The following is a 10,115-nucleotide window of genomic DNA, read 5'->3' as shown; positions in this document are numbered from 1 at the left end:
TTATTCATTCATTTCACAAGTCAGGATAGAAAGTGTTTTGAAAAATGATCAAACTCAGCGTGAAATTGTCAATTCTTCTTTTAGTTCTGGATTAAAGAACTAAACCGCAGAAGAAATTTTGAATGAAACATTTTGCATTCATTTTCATTATCAAAATACATAAAAATTGAATAGAGACACCTGTAGCTTAATAAGTAGTACATGTATCTATATTTTGATTTTATCTTGAAATGTTAATTCATTGTGATAATTCAAGATCATATGTATATAGTTAAATTATATATATTTCCCATTTGCTTTCCTTATATATCGACATCTCCTTGCAAGTAACATGTATCGCATTTTGCAGTAAAAGGCAAATCGTGACATCACATTAATAAATTGGTTTTCAGAACAGATTACACAAGTAAAAATTACCTTATGTGTCAAGTGGTAAAAAATGTCATCATATGCATTAATAATGTCTTTATAAACCTTAAAAGTTACTTATTTGCATTATACAGTGTAAAAATCATATGAGGTGTGCATACAAATTGCTATAACACGCTAACGCGCGTTATTCAGTTTTTTATGTACATATGACGTGTGCACATAACACGCGTTATTCAGTTTGTATGTGCATCTGTGATTTATGGCGCCAAACAGTGTTGCAAAAAATTATAGTAAGGATGAATTTGTGATTGGCTTGACTTGCGACTTTTTATAAGCATGCGCAGACCTATACATAAAGTCTGTTTATAGACAGGTGTATGTATATTGTATAATTACCATAGTTTGTAAATTAAATTTTAACAACAACTGTGTGCAAAACTTCTAAGAAATTTGAGTCTCACAAGAATGCATACTTCTTATGTCATAAATAGGTTATCATGTCTTTCAAAGACTTAAAAAAAATCACATATTTATTTGAATTGATTGCACTTTACACAATATTCCCAAGAGAACAGCCATAGGAATTTGTCACGTGTTACTTTTTGTTGCACCAACACCTGGAAGTGGGAGTATTCTGTCAGCAAATGTAGATCAGTGTCATTACAGATAGATAGGTCTTAATTTGGGTGTCTGACAGTCAAATGGCCAAGAAACTGCATGATGAAAGCGTTCATCTGCACCTGATCGTATCTCACAAGTGCATCACTCAGACGTTTGACGTTGAGGGGATGTGACCAATTTAGGTAATGTAAAAGTTTCGTAATATGAATACTCCATTCTATTTTGCAACAAATTAAAATGCTAATGGAAATGTAAGTTTAATTGTCATCTGGATTAATTGGATTGATGTTTATATCAGAGGTGGGTCCATGGTGCTTCCACACCTGCAGAACTTCCACCAGTACGTTGTCGAGTAGAAAATTTATCTAACAGATATTAAAAGACAGTATAATTAGGACAGTGAAGGAAACTTTAGAATTACTCGGATGACAGGTTTTTTGAATGACATTTTTTTGCATTATATGTCAGAAGAATCAAAGCAAGGAAATGGAGGCGTGGGATCCCATGTTTTTGCAAAACGTTGCCCCGAGAGAAATGAATCACAGGCCCATCTCTCTCTCTCTCTCTCTCTCTCTCTCTCTCTCATAGTGAAAATCTTATGGCTTTCATCCATGTTATTTCAAAAGCACGTCTGGCACATTTGACCGCGCGAGTTTTACAAGTTCTTTCTGTTGATGTGTAAAAGCTTAATTTGGTGCAATATTCCTCGGACTTAGTCGTAAATCTGCTACTGCTTAAAAAGGGATAACGCTACTTGACGCCATCATGAACAAAATTAGCAGCGTCTTCTCTCATTGTACAGAACTTCGTTAACAAATTCCTGGGGTCCGTGCAAAACTACCAGCATGTCATGATTATGGACGCGATACAAGAGGATTGACAATAAGAGAACTGCAGTGACATATTTTTTTTGTTTTACAGACAAAAATGTAATGTTTGATATCACAAAAATCGGCCCTTCTTTAGGAAAACAAATCACCGTAGTCATGATTACCACTGCGGGCAGTCTGAATACTACCCGGTTCGGCACGGTACTGACACTAATCCGGATCAAGCATTTCCCTCCGAATTTTGTCCTCCAGTAGCTTGTGTTAAATCCGTATAACATTTCAAATGTTTATAGTCTTTGTCAATGAAAAATGGCCTTAAAATCACAATTCCTCACTGTGATCGCCATTAAGCCATTAAAGGATCATGAAACTATAATCCAAATTCCATCTATTTTAATTATTTTTGTGTTGATGGAATATTTTGCACTCCTGATCATTCATTTGGATTTTTTTTTTGAAAATTACGTCTTGAATGAACAAAATCAGTATGAATTATTTCGTTAATTTTGTGGGGTTTTTTTTATTTTCACTTCTTAATCTATAAAAGTAGAGACAATCAGGTAATACAAATTTATATGTAGAATTACAAAAGAATTCCAAGATATGTTAACTACGGGTATAACTCAAGAAGTGGCAATATAAGTGTGTCATTTGTAACAAATTTTTGTAGTTTGTTTTTGAATCTCTTATTTTATTCTAAATTGCATGAGATATTGCTTAGTAAGCAGATGGCACCTATGGCATTCAAATTCCCGTGAACAGTCAAAATCCAAAAATGTGTAACTTAAAAGTTTTAATTTCTGACTGTGAAGGTCGCGGTATAAGATCTATGTCTAGAAGGTCATGTTTTGACGAAAAAGATCTCACTATGAAGAATACACATTGCATTGAAAGTTATAAGAACGTAATTTTTTCCAAAGAAAACTTTGAAATAACAGAAATAATTTCTAAAGGATGCACACAACATCATTGTAAATTAACCTCGACGACATGAAGATAAAGAAATATTAATTTAATGTAAAGTAAACAATCTTCTTTGATTGGTGGATTTTATAACTTATATAGTATCAATTTATGAAATAATCGATAAAGGTTATTGTACATCTGCATGGCTCTTTAAATGCAAATAAAACTGAACACTGTGGAGTATGCACTCAAATTAAGAAACCGAATCGGTCTTCTGAGGAAAACAATTTCAGTTGATGATTATTTTGGACTTCCTTTGTTTAAGTTTTTGTTATTAACTGCTGTAAAGGAGAAACTTCAGACATACTGTGCTACAGCATATTCTAGAAGTTGTGTAAATCAAATGATCGAATCAAATTTAAAATCACAATTTTTTCTCTAAAGTCAGTAGATTTTTCAACACATTATACAACCATTCCTCACGATAAATAAATTAAAAACTAGACTTTTTCATATCACAGACAAATGCTTCTTGTGATTGGTCATCAACAAAATTACTTTGCAAAAAATCACTCTGATTCTATATAAACGTATTCTGAAGTTGATATTTAAAGGAAGCTGGAGTTCCTCGTTGACAACATTTATGTAGTCTTTGGAGACTAGGTCTCCCAACAATCTGTTGTAATTACAGTGGGCACTAATTGTGCTCCTTTACTAGCAGACCTGCTTTTATGTACCTTTGGAAGAGAATTTGTTCAAAGATTTCTACATGAAAAGAAGAAAATATTTGTTGTGGCCTTCACCTCAACATTCAGATATATCGACGATGTTTTATCAATTAACAATAGTTACTTCCATTCATATGTCGACACTATACATTCCAGGAAACTCGAAACAAAAGATTCCGTAGAGTCTGCCACATCTGTTTCACATTTGGGTGTTTTACTGACTACAGACGATAGAGACTAACAACTAAATTGTATTACAAACGAGATGACTTTTCCATCGTCAACTTTCCTTATTTATGTAGTAATATTCCGCTATTACCTGCATATGGTGTTTATGTCTCCCAATTTGTTCGATCTCAAAAGCATGCTCTAAGTACAATCAATTTTGAAACCGAGGCAGGCTACTGAAAGATAAGTTGATTTTACAAGGATTTCAACAACCTCATTTAAAGTCAGTTTAAAATAGGCATTTCTAATTTCTATGGCCATTATGATGAACTTGTTAACAAATATAACCTATCATTGCGTCATTTTGGCTGACGTGTTTCATACCAGTTGTTAGACCTTTGTTTTTATACTACAGACTGCGGAATGGTGTCTTCTATCTATTCCCTCTTTGGTACTTGATCCCACCCTATTTTATGCATGTTCAGAGATTTGCATTGTTTGTGGGTTTTTTGTTTTTTTTTAAATCGATCATTCTTCGTTATCTCACTTTTTTTTCGTGTATGTGGAATAAAAAAGTGCTTTCCTTTCAAAATCAACAAGTCATACTTTCAGGTATTTTGTGTAAAGAAAATTAATTCAAATGATGAAATATGTTTTATTCAAAACATGTCAAATGAAACAATCTAAAGACTGAAGTTGTTAACCCTGGGAGCGACTACTTATCGTTTGGAAATAATTTTCGGAATTTTAATGAAGTGAAGATGACGAGCGGCATTCTGATTTACCACGGACATGAGGGGGCAGTGTCAATTAATCTCCATTCCCAGTGGGTAGTCTGCAACTCGACAATTACCCACAAGGACCATTGTCCCCTTCCTTTATCGTTCCGTGTTTCTGTTATGGGGTATCTCTCCGGCCGGTGCTGTATTTAATAGAACGATTCTGCAGTAATTTGTCTTTATATAAATAGAGACCACAGTGCCCAGGGCAAAGACTTGTTCCGCGTATTGCACCTGTATAGCAGGGTCTTAGTCTCAATTAGGACGAACATTTCACATGTAGCTCTAATTCTCTAATATTTTGTTGGGCAGTTATTTATTTTTAGTCATCTAAAGGTCTCATTAACCTAAACTGACAGACGTCTTCACGCCTTTCTTAAATTAATGATTTGAATTTCAAATACACATGCGCAAAAATAACGTCACTTCCTGTGAGGAACCTTAAAGCAATTCGCAAAATAATGTTGCCAAAAATGTTAAAAGAGAAGAAAATCTTTAATCGATTTATTTTATTTATGTATGTTATAGACTTTATTTTATTTTTCAATATGCAACTGCAAATAAATGATTCATTCAAGTATTACCTTCTGGCTATCAAGCTCGTCCTATCGGCGCCGGGCCATCAATTAGGACTACTTTAAAAATCATCTCAACAAAGCAGTCGACTTCAAAGACAGCTTCCACACAATAAGACTTCTTATTGATGAAATTGACTTCCTTTAGAATGGGTTTTTGAAACATTTCATGATAGTGTATCAAAAGAAAAAGTAAATTAATTTTAGGATAATATTTGTTTTTATGTCCTCTTAATTCATTTATTATGAATCTACATTATTTTTATTAAACCTTACCCTAGACCTTTATTGAAAATCCTTGCATACCTGATTTGGAATTGGTGAATGGCTAAAGAGATAAATTTCAATAATTTTAACGTAAATGTGATATTAAGGAGGTATGGGGTACGTTTTATAGTCATCCTCTCTGCTACCCACAGCATACGTCATGATCATCTTTGCTGGAATTATCTTATATATTGATCACAATGAATAAATATACAGAAAAAATATCGTAAAGACCACAAGTTACATTTAAATTTGTAATAGAATGTCCCTCTTAATATTTCTTCTTTGGTTGTCTATTTAGCATCATATTTATGACGGACTATATACTCTCACATTTGATACTTGTTTTGCTAAATCCAAACAAACAAAACACGAGTGTAATGCGGGATACTGATTTAGAAATAAGAAATCTGCATTTAAGTAAATAAATGTATGTTTGTATTTATTTGTAAAAAGATTATTATTATAATTATTATTATTTTACTTTGATCTGTCAATTTCTTGAAAAAAATTGTCAATTACATATGAATTTCATATTGTTTAATTGCTGATGTCAAATTTTTTTTAGTCAAACTCCATACAAAATTTCGTTTGTAGTGTCATACTAGTTTTACATTCAGTGGATGAATTGACTACTCAGTATGAATGGCATCGCCCCTTTCAAAGACTTAATAATAATGCTTTTTATTTACATAAGGTCTGCTAATTTCCCACGGAGTCCCTTTAAAAACTAGTAAGAAATATTATGATTTTCTATGTGAGAAGCTTCTTTTGAAGGACATGGGGAGTCTTTGAAAAGACATTTATCACTTTCGATCGTGTAACACTCCCTAAATGGTAAACTCCGCGAGGATTTTCTACTTAGAATCATGAAAGGTAATCAGAAGTGGAAATTCACCACAGGAAGTAAAATAAAGAACCGCTATAAGTCATTGAAATGAAACAAAAATCTCCGTAAAACTTGGAGCGCCGAACAATGGATTGCCTCATTGAAGCAGAAAAGTCGAATTTGAGAAATGAACATGGGTGGCGATCTTGTGAGCCGTTGAGCCGTTTATCACTTAACCAGAAACTTTTTATGCTTTGTTAAAAACGTATGTGTTTAAAGAGTTCTTTTTTACCTATTAATTTTGATGAATTAATAATGATTACTTTGCAAATTATTGATTTATTGAAATTCATCAATTAATATTCGTCAATTTTGTTTATGTGTTGCATACTACTTATAATAAATAAGTTGCATATTATAAGCTGTAGAACAGGTAAAATACATTGTGTCTTGACAATGCATCTTTGATTATATAATTGTAGATTTCAAAGAAGGGACATCTTGTTATCATGTTGTAAATTTTGCATTTACCTCCCCCTAGTAAATTCAAAATTTACAACATGATATTGTGATATCGTTAAGTTTGGTATTTTCCCTTCAAAATCAATATATATATTTTTTTTAAATTGGGAACTATTTTGATATCTATTCAGGAGAATTCTTGTTCATGCTCTTCCAGCGATTTATGATTTTTTTTTTTCCAGGAGATTGTATTTTTGCTATTAATTGTGCTCTGTCAATCATTCTTTGTTTTTGTCGCGTAAGTTTAATCAAGTGTAATGTTAATATGTTTGTTGTTGAAAATTTTTCAACCTCATCCGCGTTCCATTTTATTTGTTATTCATATTGATTTCAAAAATGAGATGAAAAAGAAATCTTTGTCCAACACAAATGACAAAAAAGTTCGATTTTAAAAGAAAAATTAATTCAGGCTGAAAAAAATATTTCTGTTTTATTGAAGATATGTCAAAATTCACAAAGCAGAAACACTATTGGCATTTTAAATTAGGAATTATTGTTACTGGTACTTCTCGATCTTGGGCTCAAATTAACAATGAACAAGTTAATTTAAAGTTCTAATCATGTCTTCCTGAAAACTCTTCGTTGTTGTAATTTTAGAAATATCAAGTACATGGCAATATTATTCCTGTCAAAGGTTTCGAGATGACTGAAGTCTATAAAAGAATTGAGAACAGGCCATATAACTTTTTTTAAAATTCCGATGTTCTATCAAAGGATGGGGAGGGCGAGGGATTGGGCGTGCTTGGGGGGGGGGGGGTACGGATGTTTCTACTCCAGGATACATATCTTACACTACGTTGATAGTTTTTTTCTTTCTTTAAGAAAAAATCTATTAATTTTGCTCCCTTCAACATTTCAACTTCAACTTCAATTGTTTGACACTGACTTAGAATAATGATTTCTCTGTATAAGGAATAATATAGAGAAGCGTGATAACATGTAATCTGTCTTGGGCTTGTTCCTCAGTCGCAGACCATCCTTTGATACCAGAAGTTGTCAATTCTTACTGTTCATTGCTTCAGAATACGAGAGAATTGTGAGTATTTGATGTGGTGAGTGTAAAACTAGCAAGCAGAAAATCAGGGTACACAGGATCGTTAATGAAATAAATAAAAAAGGTTTTTCTTTCCTACTTTGCATGTTTGAACACATTTTTAATGCTGTATCTTTCATTGCTTTTGAATAAAATAAAATATCTTCAGTTATTATTGTAAATTCTTGTTTACCCCTGCAATACGTCACACATATTTACGTATTATATTTCTAGGTCTGAATGAATTCACGATTTATAGGACCTTTAGAAGCAAAGAACATGGTTCCAATCCAATACATACAGATGACTTTAAACAAAGCAATCATGTCCCACATTTACATATTGTGACCATGTTTTGCCGTCGATTTGTTGGTGTGTTCAGCAAAAAAGGAGAGAATATCAAATAGAAGTCGTCAAAGAAATTAAGAAAAACAAAGGGTTGGGGAGAATGTTAATCGAGAACTTATCAGCGAAATATTCAATGCACCTGCGGATGGTCCTGCTAAAAACCCGGCCGCCCTTTTGGTTGCCCAGCTATGAACCTGAAAGTAAAACTGTTGGTCGTTTTATGTTCAGAAGATAAAACAGTTTTGCTGTAAAATTTGTTGTTTCACTCTACACATTGATCATTTTATTTCATTCCCTTTTTAAAAAATAGAGTCACTTTGCACACCTGCGAGTGTCTAAAACAAGCCCCAACGACGAACACTTGAACTTTGAAACATTCGCCTGCAATTGGTGCGTTGCTACGGTGTTCCGTTCGACATCTGGAATAGTACCGTGTGGTATGGGGTCCTCTTTGCGTTTTTATTTCAGCATGCTGCCGTTTACAGTGGACTTTAATCAGTCAACAGTCTTTGCAGAAACTATTCCAAAGGACCATCGCTAGTCATATTTTTGGGGGTCAGCAAAAACTCTACATTCTATGATAATAAATCTTGACTAAGAGGCCATTTGTCATTATTCGAGTGGCTCGCATAACGCTGATGAATTCTCACAAATTTGTCACAATATGTTTTTCTTCTGATATACCTGTCGAAAATCGTCTTCAGATTGCTAATCTTATCTCTAACTGTATTACATTGGTTCTTGAGCGACAATTAAAGGCACATTTTCAATGATAGTTTTGTCACTCGGAAATGCCATTGTATCACCTGTGTGTGAAGGTAGTTAAAAAAAATGTCCATTCTCTGAAAACTCAGCTCGTTAGGGTGAAGAGCTTAGAGAGATATGTCTTATTTCGAATAACTGTCACACCCAAAAATGGGAGAAAGAAACTGCTTAAGGGTGCTTCTTCAATCTGAGACAGCCTTGTTCCAATGATGAATGGTGTAGCAAGAATGGATTCCAATTTATTTTCATATGCAATAGAACAAATTTACATACCTTTAGCTTTTTTTAACTAATAACTTTATCTTATCGAGGTTGTATTCAATTCGGGGTGAAAAACATTTGAGTGATTTATCTTCATCAAATTATACTCTTCAAATTGTTCCCTCTCTTATGGCCAGTTTCAAATGTATAATTAATGCAAAGTATCTATAAATAGGTGTTTTCATCAGGGTTATATGTAGAAAGCAACCATTTTGACTTTAAAAATAATCAACGGTACAAAAATAAGATGCCTTGTATATAGAAAAATCATATACATGAATGTAACCTCAGAGCTGAGTAGAATAAAAAAAAAAGATGACATAGCACAGGGGCTGAGGAGAATAAAAGAATACAGTGTCATAGAAGATAAGGTGGCTGAGCAGAAAAATTAACAAATGAAAATATGTGCCAAAAACCAAAGGTTCATAGTAGATGTCATAGCACAGGGATAAGCTCACGGCACAAATACAATTTAAATATCAATTGATCTGTTGAACTTCATTTATATTATAGCAAATATCTATGTGATATTTTTACTTTAAATACATTGTTGTCAACATAGTCTTAGTGTTGCAAGTATTGTTTGAATGAACTTTACTGATTAAGTGGTATTCCTTCGTGTATTGTAAATGTATAATTTTAATCCGGCTTTTTGCAGAGGTAAGTGACCATTCAATTTAATAAACCAATTAGGGCTGAAGGTAGCACTTTACTACAATTTCTACCTTCCACTCTTTTCACCGAAATTAAAACTTTAAAAAGGATAAGCCGCTCAGAATTAGTCACGTGACTTTCACATTTTGGGTTAGATGCATTCATGGTTATGAAAACGTTTCAAAGACTAAAAGAACAGTGATGTAACGAACTCTACAGAGGGAAAAATCTTCACGCCAATTAGACGGAGAGGAGAAAACACAAATTCGAAAAACAAGTCCATTTTGTCAGCTCTTGTCCAACAAAGGACAGACTGGATTAAAAGAGATTCAATGGAGTGTCAGTTTTGGTATTAAATAGGGGACCCAGCGAGACTCCAGAATTCGATGGACCCTGATACAAGATCTAGTCGATTGTTATTGTATGTCGCAGTGGGCACCTCCCCGCCTCTCGGCAT

Source organism: Saccostrea echinata, unplaced genomic scaffold, assembly GCF_033153115.1.
Source record: "Saccostrea echinata isolate AGI-Se365-2 ecotype Australia unplaced genomic scaffold, CSIRO_AGI_Sech_v1 ptg000001l, whole genome shotgun sequence".
NCBI classification, from domain to species: domain Eukaryota; kingdom Metazoa; phylum Mollusca; class Bivalvia; order Ostreida; family Ostreidae; genus Saccostrea; species Saccostrea echinata.
Note: the sequence above shows the minus strand (reverse complement) of the source record.